Source organism: Varroa jacobsoni, unplaced genomic scaffold (genome assembly GCF_002532875.2).
Source record: "Varroa jacobsoni isolate VJ856 unplaced genomic scaffold, vjacob_1.0 scaffold_1166, whole genome shotgun sequence".
Classification (NCBI taxonomy): domain Eukaryota; kingdom Metazoa; phylum Arthropoda; class Arachnida; order Mesostigmata; family Varroidae; genus Varroa; species Varroa jacobsoni.
In genome coordinates, this window is record NW_019214068.1 from 279115 (window position 1) to 301165 (window position 22051).

General features: G+C 43.9%; 1 protein-coding gene across 1 annotated transcript in view; it reads left to right on the forward strand.

Moving 5' to 3' along the window:
• The window catches only part of LOC111267271 (uncharacterized), a gene marked incomplete in the record, with an annotated part of 94873 nt that overhangs the window by 27996 nt on the left and 44826 nt on the right, over positions 1-22051 (forward strand).

Genomic DNA, 22051 nt, shown 5'->3' on the forward strand with positions numbered 1-22051 from the left:
CTTGTTCTGCTATTCGACAAGCGGAACGACAAGCCATGTGTAATCAATGTGTGCCGGGTGGTCTTCGAGTGCTCTTCAACGAGGCGGCGATCTCGAGAAGATCATAAAAAGAACACGCATTCACACGCATGCGCGGGATGGCATAAACACCCGAATACTTCTTTACGAAGGTGAAGAGAGAGATCCGTAAAGAATAAACGGTACCTAAGTAACTGCACACTTTGAAACGAGGATAATATTTATGTCCGTGGTGTAAAAAGTGCCTTTGATCCATGTAGCGCATGTGTTTGTCTAAGTGTATGGGAAACAAGACAGCCTTATGCTGAGTTTAGGTATGTTGATTTAAATTTTATTTCCTAGAACCCCTAGAAACACCGTTTTTAGCCCACGCTATGCTGTGATATAGATCATAACCGACATGAAAGTTCCATGAGCGTCGCACACTATAACACTTCTGCTAAGTTCCTTGTATATTATTGTTTATGTTGATCTCTGATCCTAGAAAACCAAATTAAAGTGAGCGCGCCCCATTCGGGCGAAAGCTACGTCTACCCGATACTCTCTTTTTCGCTGTTGCTTAGATAGAGTCAATATAGTATCCAGTAGGCAATAACTATTACCCATTGATTCCGACTGTGGAGGTGTTCCGCCGAGCCCAATTCGTGATAATGATCTATCGAAAATAGCAGTAGCTCGGCCTCACTTTCACTCGGCTGGCTGTTCTCGTCAGATGTGAAGGCTAAACAAATAAAGTGACCTTACCTTTCCCTTCCTCGATATCCTGAAATGCCAACCTGGAGCAGTGAGTTGAGTTCCTTTGCGTTTACTTGTCTGCGATGTTACTCCGCCTAGGTGACACGGAGGCCTCGCAACAAATGCAATTTTGCCCATATTTATGACGGTAATTTATAGCTTATCTCGTCAAAGGTCCTGTTGTCCCCCCTGTAGATCAACGTGGGAAGCTATCCTCTCATTTGATGCATGTAAATTTTACGTCAGTTGGCGATAGCTGGGACCGAATTTGAATGAGGAAAACAAATTGTAAAGAAACGTTTGTTCTAAATGGTTTTATTGCTAGAATTCAGTTGCAGCTGTAATTTCAACGGTTATCGATTCGCGTTGCCTTTAATATTCCCTTTTTTCGCTGCACTCCCCGCGCAGCCTAAACTAACCTGAATATAGCGAACGACCTAAGTTCGTTACGGTTTGAGATTCAGTTGCAAGGAACGGTTCGCGTGCTGGTTGAGACTGGCTGTGATTAAGTCGTGACTACCTTTGTATGTGTCGTTGGCTAGAGGATGGTTTACTGCCGCCGCGTCTTGGCTGGTTGGTAGGCGATCTAAACTAATCAATGGCATTCATCGCGCAAGACTAGTTTATGACCGTGCGAAGGTCTATCTGTCTTTATGATTAGTAAACTCGAACGTACGTGAACGTTGCTTTTACGGTTATCCGATATTCAGGCCCAATGGGTATATACATTTTTTGGCTTTTCCGTTCACTGCTGCTGTTCATTAGTCACAGTGCTTCAAGAGGCTGGTTTCCATTCTAACACGAAATAGAGTGTATCTCCATTCGAATCCAACCAGAAAGTACAGTATAATTGTTTTACGTATATATGTAATTATCCACGGTATGGTTGGAAGCGTAGTTCTTGTTATAGAATTTTTTAAAACAAAGACTTTTTCTTTTCTCCAAGTAGTTTCAATTGATCCCGTTGACAAAAAACCACGTCCTAATATACGAGTATGTTGTGCAATGTCATAGCAGTCGGGCTCGATACTAACAAATAAGCTACAAAGTTATTCGATATAATGCATTGCAGTAGCATAAACTTATTGAAAGCTTCTTTGTTGCCTTCTAGTCCTATTATTTCTCAGCGTCCATATGCGTTTATCTGTACAGTTAACTTGCGTAGAAGGTGGCTCATTTAGAAACTGGCGTGCTCTTAGTACCGAACGGAAAGGCGGTAGCTGTCAGCGTGTTTGACGATGCGCCCATTTTTGAAAGTCAGCTATGGTCTAGTTTCGAATAAAGTATGACGGAACAGATTTCGAAAATGCCCCAAGACCAAAGCATTTCGTCTGCTTCGACTCACTCGCCTCTGCTCCTCTAGTAAACTTGGCTTATGGTGAGGCCACGGCGTGTACGAGCGGCTAGATCAGAGGTCTCATATTGCAACAGACTGAACGTAAATACTGAATTGAAGCGGCCTGTCTAAGCTGTCAATCTGAAGTTGTCCGACCTATCTCAGGGTATCGGCGAGTATCAGTATGTCCATATGTTAAATTGTAGTACTGAATAGGAGCAGTCCGCATGGAATGCTTAGCTAGAACATGGAGCCCTGTATACTCTCGCTCGTCCCTTTAAAGCTGCTTTTCGCTGTTTCTGTAGCGCCGTAGCTGCCACCGAAGGCCGCCGTTAGTCGATTGGTCAGTTAGTCGTACACTTATTCGATCGAAGGATAAACCTGCTGGGCTATGAATACCGCCCAACTGTGTCTCCTTCCACCAGAAGGGATTGGCCTGTTCGAAATCGTCCGTGCCAACCTGGTTATATTGTGCTTTGCGCCGATCTGGGTGTCGTATATTGTATATATTATTTGTTTATTAAGATCTTCGCTTCGTCCGGACTGAGTGAGCATCGAGAATGCCTTTTGGCGTCAAAACGGAAATGTTCCAAGTTCATTAGTCCTTGTTGAAAGCCGATGGTGTTAGTGGGTAGCCCCCAGAGTTACTAGTAAGCGTAAGATTAACGATAACGATCATTCAGAACTGTAAAAGGATTCCGGCCGAGTCACCAATTTATAATATTGGGGGTTCGAATGACGTTTTTGAGGCTTCGCTGGTTATACTCCTATGGGCAGCTGAGTTGTGCTTTGCCGTTCCGCTTCCGTCGACTGGTTTCCTTCGGGTTGTAGGGTATCTTCCGACGGCAATAATTTACAACGGCACTTCGCCCTGAAAGGACGTATGTAACCAGTTTTTCCTTAGGCGAACAGCAGATGAGTTTTAGTAAAGGCCATGTTCCTTTTGGAGCTATTCTATCATGTATAAATTTCTATGAATTATATATTGTATATACATAGTAAAAAAAATGGACGATGAAATGCATTCTATTCTTAAGTAAATATCGCTACCGTCTATACAACATCATGCAGTATGTGTCGGTCGGCCTGTCCCTGTATTAGCGTGCGATATTAGCTAAAACAGGATAATCCAAATAAATATGCTGTCGCGTTAACCAAATGACGACAAATGAACTATCAAAATGGAATCCTTTATAATTTCTAGTTTCGTAGGGTTTTTACGTATGTAATTGGTACGCCCTACTAATGTTATTATAATTATTTCATGTTAGTATATAATATGGCCTGCTTAAGGAAGGAATGCTTAAGGAAGGCTGGCTTATAAGGAAGCGTCGATATTGATGCTCAAAAAACAACTTCAATTTGCTCATACACCGCCCCGCTGTACAGTCTCAACATATCTGTCGGCTAGGTGTATTATGCTGTATCTCGTTAATGTGGTTACGCAATAGATTTCGCTATGGTCGTAGTTTACGGCCAATCTTCCTCATGATGCCACACCTGATCCCCTTTCGTAAGGGCTCGCAAAGCTCGGAATCCTTTAGATTTTTCGTGTCATTGTAGGCTAGAAGGACCGTTGGTGATGAAATCAAAATTTTTATACTTTCGCTTCACTCCTGCCCCTTTTTTTAATTACTTGCGTGGCGCATTTACAATTTGTTTATTTTTTGATAAGCAATATGCCTCTTTCTGCACGGTAACAAATGGGAGCGTGGTCCTTCAATAATAAAGACAACGATGGCCTAAACGAAGAGAATGACCTTTCATTGTAAAGAGATCTGTCCCATTTAGGGGTTGCTTGCTATTGCTTCTGCCGCTGGGGTTGTGCTACCCCTAACAAGCGTTGAGCGACCTCTCAATACCGTAGATGGCGAGAGGTCCTAGCGCTGTGCGGATTCTGAGAGGACAAAATCTGAGGCCACGGCAAATTGCAAGCGGGGCCCGTAATGATTTTTGCGGCCATCGTTGCTTCTCTGTATGTTTTTTCTCGAAAGGAAGAAAGTAGATGGGGAGAGACAAACTAAACCCTATCTTTTCGTTTCACAACAGGTGGACCTTGTAGACCTAACTGCAGTCAAGTCCATAGTCACGTAGAGGCATCCTTGCGCATTAGTAAACCATCCACAATGGTGAAGCCTTACCGACACAGAAAAGACCCCAATCTATCGTGGTGTTATTTATATTATCTCTTGGTGTAGCGCAGTATCTTTTCATGGTGTTCCGCCAAGTTGCCACCATCGCCTGTGCCGCCCTTATCAGGCCTCAGTGGTAGACATTTGACTGTGGTTCGAGCAATTCTTCTTTGCTTGTAGTTTCGCCTCGTGCTTCGTAAATGGATTCGTCCGCATGTGACATGCAGGAGAGCCCCCAGCAAGTGAACAGGCGAGTGCTAGCAGCTGATCTCGCGGTCTTTCATTTCTTTGACACGCACTATAGTACTGATGCTCTAATGGTATACGTGAGCATTGCCACTTGCTGCTCAATGCTACCAGAGATCAGGTAATGCCATATGCCTGCGAGCAGAAAGGCAAACTTGTTTGCTGAACAGGCCGAACAGGAGTCTGGGGGAAACCGGAGTTCTTCATAACCCCGTTTATGGTACGGGTCTCCAGTCTTAAAAAAGCCTTCGCGGTTTTCACCGTCTCTCCATCTTCCAGTTTAACATTTCTCTCTTGGGTTTCTGGTTCTTTTGCCCTTGGGATATGGGTCGATGCATGCTTCGATTTTCTCGGTAAATTGGTTTTGCTCTAAATCCGACGTGTCCCCATACAACGCGCTTGGTGCGCACCATGCGGGTACAGGAGGGGGGGGGGGACGTACACATACTGTTCTAGCCAAGCCGATATTCTTTATCGTGTTGGCTTCACCGCCGGCGGGGGTGCAGAAAGGCGGCTAGGATCCTGCGTTGCGTTGGTTTCCTGACCGTTCGAGTCGTGCGCACTGGACTATGTTTTGTGCCTATGGCTGCTAGGATTCTGTTACGCACTGCGCTGTCCCAGCGAAAAAACTCCGGTATCATGCAGTAAGTCAGTCTTTAGCAAGCAACGGCCAACAGAGGCATGTATCTTACTTCGTACAATGTAAATTGATCAAATTAATTTCAACGCGGCATTTGTTTGCCTGTTATAAATAGTACGTGGACTGCCTTCTACGTCGATGTGGTAGTACTTTATTTAACGGGATTTAGCGTGTATGATGTCCGGCCGTAATGCGTTCTTGTACTCAAGCTTTGGGTTGATTGTTATTTGGCACTATGTCGGAAAGACTCTGCTATTTTGTTAAGGTTTGATCATATTTCATTGTTATTCTTTCGAAGGTCGTGAGGGTGCTGTTTGATTTGATAGTGGTCGTCACGTCGTCTGACCAGAAAAAAGAATTTAATGGAGTTATATAAGCGAGACGGGAATATATATATATATATATATATATATGTATGTATGTGTATGTGATAATATCGTAGGTATGGTGGATTGTAACTACAGTACGCTTTGTGCGAAGATTTTCTTGATCTTCTTACGTTTATTTGTTTGCCTTTGAACATATTTATATAGATAAATTATTGTTATCGTATTTCAAATCGTATGACTTTTCTGGGCCAACAGCCGGCTGTCAACTAGTGCCTCGTGTTTTTACTTTATTTTAGAAGTGGGATTTTTTTATGAATTGACAATTTGCTGCCATATGACAGGCTATTGGAATAGCGTTGGGTGCTACCACAAAAATTCTTCAGGACAGCAGCACGTAGAATGCGCTTAAACGAGCCGACCGGTATACGAGCACCGCGATTTTCTTTTGCCGAATCCAACACAAAACTAAGTCCTGACTTTTGTTTTATTGAACGTAGTGTTTAACTTCAACATGAATTCTAACTAGCAGGAAGGGCGCGAACCATTTTCCGCCTCATAGCTATTCCATCGCTGGTGTTTTTCAATCGTTAGTATAAATGCGCACTGCCGCCTGTCACTGCTTTCTATTAGCTCAAGAATTAAACGATACTACCTCTTTTATTCTCTTGATTAGAACATTAACCCAATAGGAAATAAAGTACCCAACTTAACGATCTGTTTTGTTTATATATATATATATATAGGGTGGCACGTAAATAGGCTAACGGTGGAAAAACTTGAAATATATAATTAAGAAGGTTGAAACAGCATATGGACCAACTGAATACCTACCTTTTTTCATCTATGGTCTTTTGCCACTGTAAGCCTAATTTTACCCCACCCTGTATATATATATATATATATATATATATATATATATATATATATATATAGTTTATGGATATATGTCCAAATGTTACATACTTTGTGTTAGTTTCGTTAGGCTCGTGTGTGAGGTATCCACGGCCTCGTATATGACCGAAAGCAAAAGGGGAGCTTTGTTGGCTTTGGAGAAGCCTGTAGAATTATTTTACGGGAACATCGATTTAGTGTTAGTTTTCGATTTCTGTAAATCAGAGCAACTTCGCGTGCGATTCGGTGGGTAACCAGGTGTGCCTCTTTGCTAAGCTAGAGCTAGCCGTAATAAGTCGCTACATCTTTGCCTGGTAGTTGCCGACTGGAAGTCTACAGTAGCTGTGAAAACGACGTGCTCTCTTTATTCCCGACGCTCTCACATCAGTGTGTGATAATAACAAATGGGTTCTTACGTCTAGTTTCATACGCTACACGCTATCCATCAAGAGAAATTTTTTCACTTGGTCTTGCGACTTTGCCCATTATCCTCATTTTTCTATGAAGTTTAGGAATAGCACTCCCTCTTCAACTAGTGACGATAAAGGTTAATGCCCTGTCGATCGCGCATCCATCCAGCCCGAACGAACATCCATATATAAATGGTTTCGCAGCTTTCGCACTTGAACTCAGTTTCGGTGGATGAGGCTGTTACTGCAGCGAAAACCCTCGACAGTATTTTATAAAGTTCTTTTCTCTGCCAATGACAGATGATACGACGGCGTGTTCTCTCAGAACTTACCTTGCCTTGCTTTGCTTTGCAGCCCGACCGTCGGCGTTACCAATGGGTGCTGCGGAACTTCGGAACGAAGTACGAACTTTAAATCATACTTCTTTTTGACCGTACGTTAAGCCAAAGATTCCCTATATTATCAGGCTTAAGCCCTCCCCACTTGCCTGCTGTATTTTAATGTTTGCCCCTTCCTGCAGTCTGTGGGAGTCTACGCCGCGAGGCCCGAGGGCCTCTTACGCTTACGGGGCAGTGCCAAGTTCCTGGGCGACAACCCCAGCGCTGCAATACAGGATGGGTGTCCAAGGCAGCCGCTTAGGGGCGACACTGTTCAAACATTCCGCGCATCCTGCTGTTGTTATGGCGGTTTCCGGTCCTATTCTTTCGTCGTCTTTTCGTTCGGTTTTCTTGAGCCGTACTGTTTGAGGCCATATATTGAAAAAGCATAGCAAAGCAGATGAGGCTCCTCACCCCGCGGGCCACGAAGCCCTCGTATATAATCATCTCTAATCGCCTTGGCTCGGCTTCCGCCTACAGCAACAAGCCAGGTTAGCTTCGGGGCTGTTCAAACTTTTCCAATCAAATCCTAAAGCCACCACTGTCTCCGTCGCCTCCATCTGCTCCTGAGTCCATCCACCCCTCAATTTCAGGCTGAATTGAAGACAACGGTAGAATGCTCGGTTCGGGCCATCGCTCGTGAGCGAAATGATGTGGGGAACAGTTGCTGCCTATAGCTGGCAGGCACTACCATGAAGCTGAGCCGACTAACCCTAGCTGAGGCTGAACCTGGCATTCAGAGCTTGGACAACCGAATGAACTTATGTTAGTATCTCAGTCTTCCTCACCTTTTAATCTATTGAGCATAGAAAGTCATCCAGTGTAAAGCCACGTCAGACTCATCAGGGTTTTTGGCGGATATTAACTATATCTCATATTATCTAGAGCATTATAAGACCGGTGATCGATTAAGTGGAATCAATAGCAGATAAGACAGTAACGGCAGCAATACATTAAGGGCCATTTAAGCCCTGTGGGCTTGAAAACATGCTTAGAATGGTTAAATTGTTTGTGTATGTATAAGTGAAAATTGTCGGTCAGGGAAACCCGTACCTATGGAGACAGCTTTGGAAAGGCAGCCACGATGCGGACAACGATTAAACGAAAAACGTCAAATTTTACTTTTCTGCTTCCACAACTATAGAAGACGTTTCAGGCTGCCATTATTATAAAAGGCGTCCTTTTTAGCTAGCCTTGATCAGCGTAATACAGTATATTCGTGTAGCCCGTGTTGTTCCGGTTCACATACGCATGAGCTAAAACGATAATCACTATTTTGGCGCAAGCATCCTGCGGGTCGTACACATTGAATTTCCGCTTTCAGCGATCTGCTGTTATTTCTAGACTATTTCGGCGCTATTTATAATAACAGTAATACGAGAAAAGTACTTTGTGCGAGACGATTATTAGGTCATTAGGGAAAATGAAATGCGAAAACGACTTCATTTGAAGGTCATGCGCGTGCATGAAAGCCTTATAGCTCGTACTCGTGATAGGTATAGCATGAGCTGCCATGAATATTGCAAAACCTCAGAGAAACGGTTTAATGTTAAATCTAGCGAAGAGCCCACCTCGAAGAACAAGATCGGGGAGGTGATTTGGGTTGTTTACCTTTTAATAGCTGATTTTTAAGTAACGAATGGGTAAGTGCATCGACACACCATCCATTTAGCCTCTAGCCATAAAATATGTGAGTGACGACTCCTTTCTGGCCATTGTACTATAACACGTCCTATAAACTGGAGCACAAACGTTACGTCATCGCTTGTAGCAGCTAGGCCTGTCTAAGAACAGACCGTCCTAGAACCAGCATATCTTAAAGGGTCGATGCTACCACCTATTGGCATTTCTTTGATGCAGAGAAGATACGTCATTACGATACGTCAGATCATCTCAATGCAGAGTTGGGTTGAGGTTGGTTTAAAACACAAAGTTCCATTTAAGCTTTTACCCTAAATTGGCTAGAGTTGTAACACTGCCTAATGGTGGATCAGTTGCAACTAAGTGAAACCAGTGTCACTGACAATAACTTCAGTACGGCCAAGCGGCTGGTTCGATCTTCAAAGGAGTCGCCCTCAAGGGAACCTCTCGCACAGCGTAGCTCATAACGCCAAGTAAACCCGTTGCTAGAAACAGCTAGTATTTTCGTTAGTGGCGGCAATGGCGACCTGCCTGCAACAGTGAACTTTTCATATAACATGCGCAATATAGAAAATGGAGGACGAGACCTTTTCTTTTATGCAAGACGCGTTCAAGTGCGATGTTAATCACGGTGAGACTCCAGCGGCGGGGATTTCCATCAAAGCTGGCTCACAAGTCAAAACCATCCTGAGATGACAAGCTGACGGCGCGAAACAGGACAGGACGTAAAAGGGTGGAAGGGGCCATCTGACAGAAAATGCGGCGACGTTGACAGCGATGGCGTCACTAGGCACGTTGCCGTATAACATAGCGAGACTAAGCGTCCTAGCTGCTCCCTCTCTGTTAATAGGCGGCAAACAAACATCAACGGACTGCAAACATTCCTGTTGTTACTTCGACTATTAATTATAAGGTTACATGCAGAAGCGCGTAGACGGTCCAGCGGCGGAGCGACCCGGGGGTATGAAGCCCTCGAAAACTATTTACAAGAATTAACTTTCTGGCGCTAAACCTTTCTATCAGGCCTCCGTTTGTTTCATACGACCTAAATGGCCTCTGAACAACAGGACTCTTGCTGCATAAACAGGCTATGACAACCACTTAGTTAACGGAAGATTGTATACTTCTTGCTTCGCTTGTCTTTCTCCTCGCCACTGGCGTGGCGGATTTTAGAACTGCTGGATTGAATCACTGCAATTTTCTAGCCGCTTTAACCAGGGATGCACTAATAAGTAATTTAACGTAGCTCTATATGAAGAAGCTGTTAGAAATTTGCTTGGGAGCTCTTCTCGAGCTGTCTCGAGATGAGCATATTCTATGCACATCCCCATAACAAGCAACACCAAAGCTTTTTAGTTGCCGCGTCAGTAGGTGCAACATTAAATTTTGCTCACTCCCGCTGAAACTATCTACAGTCATCCCGTTGCCCATTAGCTTTCTGTTACCTACGATAACTTAAGTGCGCCAATGCAAGACTTTCGTCTATTTGCGGTACACACTTTTACGACTGCGACTTTCCCTTCGTATAAGCAAATTTCCTAGTACATGTTCTTTTTACTACCGTCTTAGACAATACCCTCCTTTCAGCCGTTTCAAGCACATACATACTGATCGACGTAAGCGTGCTCGTGCCCTATCGTCTAACATTTAGTCCCCCACTAGATAATAGTAATAAAGCAGCTAGCCTTTCTTCTCCTATAATTTTATGTGCGTTACACACTTCTATACGCTTTTCCATCGTTACCAAAGTTTGTTCGATTTGCTCGCTCTTGATTTTATCTTTGCGATCTCTATCTCTCTCCAAGCGTCGAGCCCATTGAACGTAACCGAACACAATGGGTTCCTCATAAAGGTTGCCACAAGAATGGAACGCCGACGCTCCGTATCTCGAACAATGCTTTATTTGCTATTCCATTTTTTGCTCGTCCGAACGACCCAGTGCTTGAATCGCTGTGCATTACAACGATTGCCTCCTATACCTATGTGTGTGCAACCGCCCGCCCGCCTCTATGCACATGTGTCCTTTGAAGGTATCTTGTACTGCGTGCTGCTTCGCCATTCCCAGAGGTGCGCGTCCTCTACCACGCGCCACTTAAGCGCATACAGCATCGGTCATATTTAACGTTGACGAATACGGTAAATAGCGAATTCGTATGTTAAAATGGAATGTTTCTTGCTGAGGAAACGGATGCCACTGCCGCCTTCATCTTTCTTGCAGTTCTTTGCGCGTTCTGGCTGCAGCATTTCGTTGCTGGCGCTATCGTTCCTTCTCGTACAGTTTATATCCACACCTGTTCCCCTTTGCAGTCATCGCGCCTTTATGCAACCCCTAGCGTTTGCACGTTATTGTCCATTATTATAGACTATTGACACGTAAATAGCCAAAGGCCAAGGAAAAGACGAAAGAACGCCAGTGTCTCTTGGGTGAATCGTCGAGGCCGTTAACCGCAGCCAAGTTGTTGATGGTCGCCTGAGCGGGTTTTTTACATTGTACTGCTGCAGCCTATCTGGGTATGGTCGTTAGCATACTTAAAGCAATCCCTTACCATTTAATCGGACCTACACGAAAGTAGCAGCGGAAATTGAACAAAAAGTGCGACAACGAAAAACACTGACACAGCCGCTGCCAACAGCTGTATTCGGAGGTTTGCTTGTGCCGATTTTTGCAGATAGCGTCGGCATCGACCTTATCGCTTCTTTTTCGCGTCTCTCCCCGTCTCCGATTCTGTCGTCTGTTGAACTTTGCGTTCATTTACGATCGCAGAAACCGTAGCAGGGCTACCATAGGGGGTAGCAGCGCACCTTGCGTCACGGTGCCCCCGGAGGTCCGTCCGTGCATCTCCGTTGTCAGGCGAGAGGAACGGATAAACGCCATGAATGCTGTGCTTAGCAAAATCAAGTAGAAAGAAAAAAGCTTCTTTGAAGAAAGTGTAGACTGTAGACAACTACAAACGCCAAAAGCGAACTGCGAGGCTAGGTTGTATCTGAACAACTAGGAAGTGGGTTAAAGTAAGGGGGATTAAAGGCTGATCTCAATCATCAATTGAAGTTGGTAAAGAAAGGAATCATGGCTCGTCGCGTTTTCGGACCGGAACTCATGCATCATTTTCGATAACGGAATGAATGACATGGTGATGCGGACTATGCAGAGAGTTAGTTTGCTTGAAGAGACGCAGAATATTATGAACTTGCCACTGTTTTGTACTGTTTGTGGTTTGAGTTCCCTGCGCTACGGTGCACTGCACGAGTGGCTGTGTCGTAAAATTTATCCAGTATCAGTGCACGTTCAGCTTACGAAAATGTCAGGCTAGCTATAAAGATAAGGTTGCAACGTAACGACAGGTAGCCGTACGACGCAAAGCATTATCATACAATAAACGCAGAGCATAGTTGAGTACAAGAACCGCAGACACAATCTGAACGCAATCACTAGACCAAAGAAACAGAAAGGGGTATAGTAGGAAGTACCTAAAGGTGGCTAAAAAGCGATAGACAGCTGTCGACAGCGAAGCGGATGGGTTGTACTATGAGCGGAAGACACTGTGTGGACTGCACCCAGCAATATCACTCGTTCTGCATATACAATAGCACTCTAACAATTCAGCGTCAGTGTGCTTGCAACAACGGTACCGGTGCCTGCTTTATCCTTGAGGTAGTTAGTTTGCCTTCACCACTGAACCTAGAGGACTTTCTTTATCTACTGTTAAGCTATAACTGCGAGTTACGTCTCCGCTTTTCGTATTCGTTTCGTAATGGCAGCAGCAGCAAAAGTGCGTTGCCGTTTGCGTAGAGCTGGACTACATAGGACGGGACGCGAAAAAACAAAAATCTTCTCTGCGCTGTCGTATACCCTTCGTTAGATTTGTAATGATAACAATAGCAAAAACAGCGGTAGGATCATCAAAGAAGCTGGTGCTTTTGCCGTTTTTACTTAAGACTTAGGAAGTTTTAACACACGAGTCAAAACACAAAAGTCACGCGGGGCGTCCCGCAAGCGTCCGCGGGACGGAAGAAGAGTTGGTGGTAGACACGAATTCGTTGCCTGCCAGCTCGGCCAGAAGCGGTACAGGTAAAGATGGGATGGGCTTCATGAAAAGGCAGCTGTCATTGTCGGTTGCTTGGATTGGTCTGCGGGCGGGGCGACTCCCGAGAGTGCACTTAAAAGACGGTGGAACGGTATCTGAAGGAGAGAACCAACGTTCTTTACGGACGAACCAACATACACTTCTTTTTTGTCTTCGAACGTGTTCCCTGCACTCTTTGGGTTAGCCTAACGAAAGCGCTATGCGTGTCGCGTCAATTGCAGTGGTGATAACGATGGCACCACCAGCGAGTGGCAGTCAGAAAAAAGATTCTTTCCAACTTGGGCCCATAGCAGAACATAATAATAATAATAATAATAATAATAATAATAATAATAATAATAATAGTACCAATCGTGGCCTTAGCGCCGATTTTACTGCCGCTGGTTTAGGTAAGTGCAGCACTGATGACGCTTTCAGCCCGTCTTCTCGCTCAGACTCTTTTTAGTTGAACAAGAAAAAAGCATTTGCACAAGTGTCATTATGTGGCTCCGAGAGAGCTATTATTAGAAAGCGGAAGACATTGCGTTGCGACTGCCACTAAAACTGCAATTAGTGTCGTCCATCTTCCTCAAGGTTTTCGATATTGGGACCCCGCCATGTCGGAGTCGCTTTCGAGAACCTCTCCAGCGCACTTCGATGTGGAAGTAGATTCGTTGAAGTAGCCATGTCTTCCGTCTGCGTCTTTACTGTTCAGTCAAAGGGAGCACCGAACTGATTGTCTCCTCGCCCCGCATCTGGATAGCTTTTATGTTTTACGTCGTCGTCTGGCAGGCACGCTGTGGAAATCTGAGAAAACTTTATCCGTATGTAAAAAAAAACTAGCGGCCACTACGGTGAGTGTGCACAGCAACTTCTTGGCGGCGAGGTGTGATACGAACGTAGAAGTAGAACGAGGATAAGAAGGGTAGAGCCAAGGAGTGAAGGGGCATTTGGCTCGGCGAGAACTATAAGGGGACGTCATCTGTTTAGGAAAGCACAAAGCAGACGATGGGGGATCGGAGGCTAAGCGGCAGTAGAACTGGGATAAAGAAATTTTCCAAATAGTGTTCAAGAAAATTCTACTGTTACTGTAACAGGCGTAAACGTATGGCTCAAGGTTGCAAGGATTCAATCTAGGATTTACAACGGTGGCGGACGCTGCTAAGCTGAAAAGCAAGAAGTGTAAAGGAGAATATGGTGAGTTCAGAGGCTGCTCGTTATCTAGTAGGGCGTGCCGCCTGTGCTGCCGTTTCCGTTATTTCTGTTGCTGCTTTTTCAACAGATCTTCGAATGGACAATTGGCGATCCTATCTCTTCTCGACAGTGAAGACATAATCAGACTACAATAACTAAGAGTGCGGGCTGAGCGGACTATATGGTGGATCGTGAGTCTGATGCCAGAAAGGCAGCATGGGGATGTGATTCGCGCACAACTGCAGTGTTAAAACGCGTACCACAACAGTAGTAGTAGGATAAAAGTATTTGGCCTGCTTGGATGGGCAACAACTTGCTCTAAGCGCGCGTAAGAGAAATAAGGGATAAAGGATATTGTAACTGAGGGAATTAGGAAACGGTTTGGTTTGACAGGCTTGGAGATTGAGTTAGGCAAGGCAATCACCAGCGGCAATAATGGCCAATACGCTGGAAAGGCAATTCCTGTCCGCTTCCCGGAAGAAGATTTTAAAAACACCGTGGTGGACCCGAAGATAATCGACCGAGCTTCTTGAAAGGCAAATTCCGCATCGCTCTGGGTTGAAAAATCGTCTATGAACTGGGCAAGTGCTGCAGCAACTGGAACAACAATTGCAACTCTACTCCTATTGTTTCTACCATGGAATTGCAAAGTTTCTAGTTTCTCATAGCTGGAACCTCATGCTCTGATCCGACGAGACGAAAACCACCTTCCGGGGAAGGGGGGATCAAGAGTTTGGTTTCTCACTGCAAAACAACTCTGTGCTTTAGATCTCGTGTAATGCCAGCCATACAAAATGTTTTGAAGAGAGATGCGTTGATGTGGTGTCCATTTGATGTACAACAAGCGGTGCCATGCCGTTCCGTCGAAATATGAGCGCAGAACAAGGGGCCTTCTGTTTTAGGCTACGAGTCCTACAAGTTCGTACGTGTCGCGAACTACGGCAAGCCAGCAGTATTAACGGAACAGGTTCCACATAACAAGAGCAGTGTTGAGTGACACATGATATTGACCGAATAAACTGCTGACGATACTACCGGCAGACGACGAATTTCTAAGAAATAGAGACCAGTTCCCGGCAGAAGGCTTTCGACAGAGGCAACCCCTGGTGGCGAGAAGTAGAGGCTACATTTAACTCGACTTGAAGCTAGATTGAATCTCAAAGGCAGTTTACTGCTTCATCCGCCTGTACAGACTCATTTGCCCCTAGAGACACGGGGATTGCGATTCACAAGAACCCCATATCGAACCCAATCAAGATGGGCATGTGAGGGCGAAGAAAGCTTATCGCCAAGGGTGCTACCAAAGGGATATAATGGACAGCGGCTCATGTATGCGACGACCCGTTTATGATTACTATACTATAATGTTCTGCTGTGTATGACAGGTGTATAAAAACTGTCTGCGTAAAAATGCTGAGTTTAATTACCACTATAGCAATATATATATATATATATATATATATATATATATATATCTGTTCAAGAGATGGCGCGCGCAGCAAATTTAGCGTCAACGAGACTTCCAGGTGCATGATGAGTCTTTAGGTTTTTAGTTGGATCGAAATGAGCAAGATACAAAAGGAATATGGAACTTGGAATAAGAAAAAAATATATAAATTCATTTATTCTCAAGCTTAGCTTGTGGGAAGACAAAAACCGCTTACAGAATACGACTATACATAAAACACCATGCCTTAACGGTTCTAAAATATACTAAAAAAATTGAGATATCCTAACGATACCTATCAGACCATGTACTACTGTATTTTGTTGAATCCCATCACCGTTATAATACAATTTTCTTATCTATCTTATTTATCGCAACTTTACTTTGTCATTCGATTATATAAATAAATACGATCGACAACGATACCGTTAATACTGATCAAGTACTTCGTTGTTTATACCTAAGATACATGCGTACATGCCACTGCATTCAGAATTGCTGAAATCGCAATTACCAGTGGGCGCTCACAGTTAATCAAACATCGTTTCGCGTCACGCGTTGTCAATCAGACCTACCCCATTCTGGATATTGCTTTTTAGCCAACTACCTAGCGTCACGGGTCGACCTTCTCTCAATGACGACTACCGAGTGCTCTAGGCTAAATAGCTAGAAGTTGGATAACGTATCGAATGTGAGACAAGCAGGGTGATTATGGCCTTCGCTGCTCTAGCAGTCGAAGGACGAGCTGCGACAATAGTATTGTACTAGTGGTCCTAATCGTAATGGTGTGCTGATGACCCATTCCTACAGCTTGTTCTTCTATAGAAGACGGGTCGGCCTGGTCTGACCTCGCCTGCTGACGAAAGATGTCCTATCGCCGTCGTCAGCCCTCGAGGCCGTAAGGAAAAAGCACGTCGTACCGCTTCTTGCACGGCCAATTCGCGCACCTCAGTTATCGTAGGAAGTAATGCAAGCATTAGTTCCATCCGAGACAGCAGAAACTGAAAGAGGCTCTTGCTTGTCACCTACGAATCTTATCTTCCATAGGGCGCCTACCGTCTGCTGAGGTATACCAGGTAGTCGTGCAGAAAAAGAAAGCGGGTACCAATCCAAAGGGGATATAAATGCCATGAAAGCCTTCCTACACAGAAGCAATAAGAGTACAGACTTTTAAGGAAAAAGTGGAATGTCTTGGAGACATAACGCATGAAGGCAACCCAACCTACGTGTCGCAAGACCTGGTCTGAACGCGTCGTGTTCACTCTTGGAATCGGCTACTGCTAACAGATCCCACGGTTTTTTGGCCGAATTTGGTGACATGTATCCAACGGGGATAAGAAGGAAAGAGATAGAGAGAGGCAAGATCAGAGATCTGGCTAGAGCTCTGATCTTTTTGCACACTTCGCAAAAGGCCGCAAAATATCCTAATTGCAATTAAGGCTTTATTGCTGCTTTTGTTTATTATTCGTTCTCTTTTTCTCTTTAGGGTTGTAACACACTTGGTGCATTATGGCGTTCCGTCCTTGGTTGTAAGTAGGCGATACTGTGCAACGAGTACGTGAAAGAATACAAAGAAGTAATAACCTCCTGTGTAATATAAGAGAACACGCATTTTCGTGCATACTGAAGATCCTAAGATAACATTCTTCTCCTGGGTGTTCCCAGTAGTCAACTTTTAATGCAGTGGTACATATATATATCGAAAATTAAGTTGGATTAAGTTTTTGTGGGAATGATTTCCGGATTTCAGTTTCTGTAATTTTATATTATAATAAAAAATATAATTAAAACAGAGTTGTAAAGCTCTATCTACATATCTAATGCAGAGTAGGTATTCCCGAAAAAGGCATTTGTAACCCTGTGAGATCAGATTTGCATATGCTCTGCATATATGAGAGCTTCAGAGTTACCTAGCAGGCCGAACTTAAAAATTATTATTATGCAAGTAAAAAGTTTTCTGACGTAGCCATAGCGTATGTTGTCTCGACTGGGATCAACCTTAGGAAACTTAGACCTAAAGTAGAATTATATTCAATCAGACGTTAAAAAAATCATGCTACGACTAAAGTTGAATTGAAAAGGAAGCCTTATGTTTCATTGCTATAATAAAAAATGTTTTCTTCTTAGATTTTTATTTTCTCTGAAATTATTAGCAAATTTTTACTAAATCGTAAGATATATAAAATTTTAAAATTATAAAATATAATTGTTGTTATAACTCTACAATGATTATTTCTTCCATATTTTACGTCCGGAAGGATTTTTTACGTCCGGTACTTAAGTCGTTAGACATTATCTCAAACCGCTGGCTTTCGAACACAGACCACCATGTGTCACCATATTACGTTAGTTTAGTAGACAAATGCATTACCTACTGCGCTATCATGAGGACAAGATTTTATAATTATTACTATCTATCTATCAAAGCAAGCAAAATGAGGCTACGTATCCATTCGAGGTTTACTAGACTGGCCAGTCGTATTTCAGTGTTTAAAAGAGAGTCTAACTAACAAAAGAGAGAATAGAAGTTTTGAAAAAACATCGAAATTTTAAATGGCTTTCTATCGTTTCAGAGGAACATTTCGCCCCCGATAAGGTTTAGTTGTGTTACATATCCTGCCTCAATTTTGCATCCTTCGCAGTATACCAGGCCCTTATTTCGTTCCATTATTATTCTGTATATATATATATATTCATGTGGCAGATAAACGTATTCATCGATGCTGCTTTCTGTTTTCTAGGCCAGGCTATTACCTGATGTTCAACAGGCCTTTTTTTTTGTTTACCAAAACTTCCACACTGCTGACAGGAGGCGTTAGCTGTTCGGGTGTTCGGGCGTTAACCACCTTCACCGCGGCATATGCGATAGCCATGATATGAACACGATATATATCCTATATTCGTTGCGGCAGACTGCTCTTAACTATAGCTCCTTCGGGGGCTACACTTATTTAACATTTCTTATGAAAGATAAGCCAGCAGCAATCGATGCTTTTCGTCACGGTCAAAATAACTGCTTCTTTCAGCCATCTAACCAATGCCTACGTGATATCTGCATTGAAGACGGCTAGCCGCTGGACGAGTGATTGGGCTTATTCTGGCTATCCTAATCTTTTACTCAACCAAGCGTTGAAGTACATTTTGCAGCAGCTGGCCTAATGAAGGAGCTTGCGTTATCAGTTTCCCAGCAACGCTGTTTGTCAACCGTTGTCGTCTAGGGAATGCTTGGTGCGCGATTGTAAGTGCATGCTTGGGTTAAATGGACGAAGAGTTGAAGCTACCATTGAACGGCATGAGGGAGCAAAACACCGCGTACTTTCTGTTGCAGGGGGCTGTTGATGGGGGTCTTTTGCCTGAACACGAGACGTGACGGCATGATGGCAGACACAACAGGTAAATCTACCAGTAGAGAGGCCAGACCATGAGAACTAACCTGTCTGAACATTTCCAGCCCACTAGGCGGTTTTTAGGCACCTGATCAGGCGATGACCTTATGTGTTCGAGGATTCCATGTGTGAAGCTTCCATGCGCACCGATCGCAGCCGCGAAGGGTAGAGCAAGAATGAATATCCGAAGAGTGCTTGTGGCTGGTGAATCTATGGGTCGCGGCTTTGGTGGCGAAAGCTGTTATGAGTTAACAACCATGGCAGTATCGCCAGGGACGAGAACAGAGGGTAAACCAAGTGAAGAGAGCAAATGGGAGTGATGTTAGGCGGGGTAAAGGCGTAGAAAGTTTGCAGAAAAAAGGATCGCGTACACTGAACGGTAGTTCGCTGGAATTATCCGGAGGTGCAGACTACCTAGGTAGCGTATTAGAGGTGCAGCATAAGGTCGATGAATGGCGAAGCAACTAACCTAATGAAGCAAGAGAGTGGGCAGCAGGGAAAACGAAGTCCTGATGAAGCTAAAGGCAATCGCGTGGAAGCCTCTTCTGATTGGACAAGTGTTTTACGATGAGAATTAAGTAGGTGTGCGTGGATCTTTTTCAGACGATACAGACGATACTGCCACGACCCAACTGTTAATTGCGGCCACTTCACTGTCTTTGATTCGACAGTTAAACAAACTACCCAATACGAAACTGTTGAGTGTTACAGACTTTATATAGTAAGGACATGTTGAAAAGTGCCTAAATCTAATTTAACAGGAAAATTACTTGCTACTGCGGTGACACCCGTAAATTAGTTTTGCGGCAGATACTCGAATACTGTTTGCCTAAACACAACCGGGTGATGAGACTTTTGATTTAAATACCATACAGTTATAGCAGAATCATTTATAATCACAAGAAACGCTTTAAAGGTCTACGTAGTACGAAAGTCACGAGACTAACATTTTCGTTTTATTTCGCAATATTTACATCCTATTACGATTCGTTTATCATTTTCTCTTCCGCTTAACATATATGTACTTTCTTTATAGAAATTGCTACAGAAATAGAAACAAGTCCGCAAAATTCTATGTAGTTACTATATGTCACCAAGGTAATAAATAAATAGTAATAAATTTCCTGGTACAGAATTAGCTGGAGTTAACGTAGCCAAGACGCTGCATTGTGGGCACCATCTTCTTGCCGGCGTAGGCACCTTCAATACGCTAGCTCGGCAGACTGCAAACTGAGTCACTTTTGTTCATACCAGCAGCTCGTAGAAGGGCGAGATATGAGTTTCTTTGATTCTGCCCATTGGATTATTGGACTCGATTCGTAAAAGACGCTAGCAAATTCTGGCGAAACATTGGGTTGCGCCCACACGATGCCTATACGGCCGTCTAAGTATCCACTTAGGTCGCTTCATCGCCCAATGCATGCAAAACTTTTTTCCAAAGACGGTGGCCGCTATTAAGACTAGATGCCATATGATTTTTCAGCTCCGCGATACTCCTATCACCAAGTAACGTGTAATGGTGAAGTCTGTGTCACTTTAGGGCAAATTGTTCTAACTAACTCAAATTGCAAAAATTGCACAAAAAAAACGGATGTCCCACAATTCCAGCCAGTTATCGGGTTTCGGCCACGTTGAGTTTGAGCCAGCGATTGATTTTGTGTCTACCCTCGTCTCTGCATTTGTTACGTGGCCCGGGAACGAAGTGACATGCGGGGGCTTTTTGGGGTCGGTCTCCTTGTCGGAAGAATGAAAACCATCGAGCTGTTTTGTTAGTTGCACTTACGGACCACATTAGGCACAGAAGCGCAGAAGGACGCAACACAGTCTATTTTCCGATCGGGCAAAATTGATCTATTGCATGTTTTTCGAAGGTGTCGCCGACGCATCTCGGTTGATTTCTTTTGCTCTTCTCCGCGCTCACTTTCACATTCATACGCTGTGCGCTTCGCAACGTGTCGTCGCCACGGGAGACACGTTGCGCTAGTTCCTGCTACCATCTATCATCTGTTACTCGCAATGGTACACGACACCGGAGCACCTGGCTCACCAGCTATATAGGGCATAATAACCGCTACAGCAGATGGAGCTATCAAGTCTTCCTTCAATGCGCAGCCAATACAGATATTGCACGTAACACGCAAACATGCTACATTATCCCTGGGGCTCTCCGCCTTTGAGTGCGTCTCTGCTCTGTGATAGTACGAGTTTCAATCATGGAATGGAGCGCTATCTTGCATAAGCTATCGCTGCGAGTACTGCTAGCATTGTTAAAGGCAAACCCCGGCACTCGAAATGGAAATGGTATGGCGAACAGACGAGCAGATAACATATGTATGTATGCGTAAATCTTTACTCGAAAAGCCAATTGTATTGGGTGCAGCAGCTTGCGGGGAGGTGTTTCGGAAATACCAGCAGTGATCACTAAGTAAGTATCTCAAACCTACCCAAGTGATGCCAATGTAAAATAAATAGTTGGCGGATCGGTAAGTGGAAAGTCTTGAAAGTGGGGGACACATTTATCGAGGTTTGAACACTGGCCTTTGCTGCATTGTTGACCTAAGACTGCCTGGGCGAGGCCCGGTGCTGGCATTTCGGGTGAAGTCTTTATTTAGGCGGTAGAACAAAGTACGAACATAGGCCAAGTAGGGGACTGAAAAGGAGCGAAGGGCGGATAGGGAGATAGTGGCTAATCGACCCCATGCTGGACTGAGCAGGAAAAAGAAATCGGAGTACTGCACGAAAGAATCTGGGATGAATACTTTCAAGTTAAAAATTTGAAGGAATTACTTCATAAGTTCCAGTGTAAATTGAGCAAAAAAGATCTTTTTTGGGAAGTTCCCTCAACAAGAAGTGAGGGTTTATGCGATATGCCGGCACAAAAGTCGCTTCGTTCATCCTATAACTGAATTTAAAGAAAAACACTATTTTGTGTCGTTGAGCTCCTTATGGTAACGTCTCTTGCTGACTCTAGTAACTGGATACTTTCCCGTTAATTTGCTTTGTTCCATAGCAAAAATTAAGGTCAAGTTAAAAAGTAAGTACGAGTGACTAATGGGTCAGCAATAGTATAGTGACATTTCAATTGCAACAAAACACCAGAATAAATAAAGCAGAAATATGGGACACATGTTATGGGGTCACAAGATGTCTAGGACACAATTATGGGATACAACCCTAGAATAAGTGAACAATTGAAATAAGTATT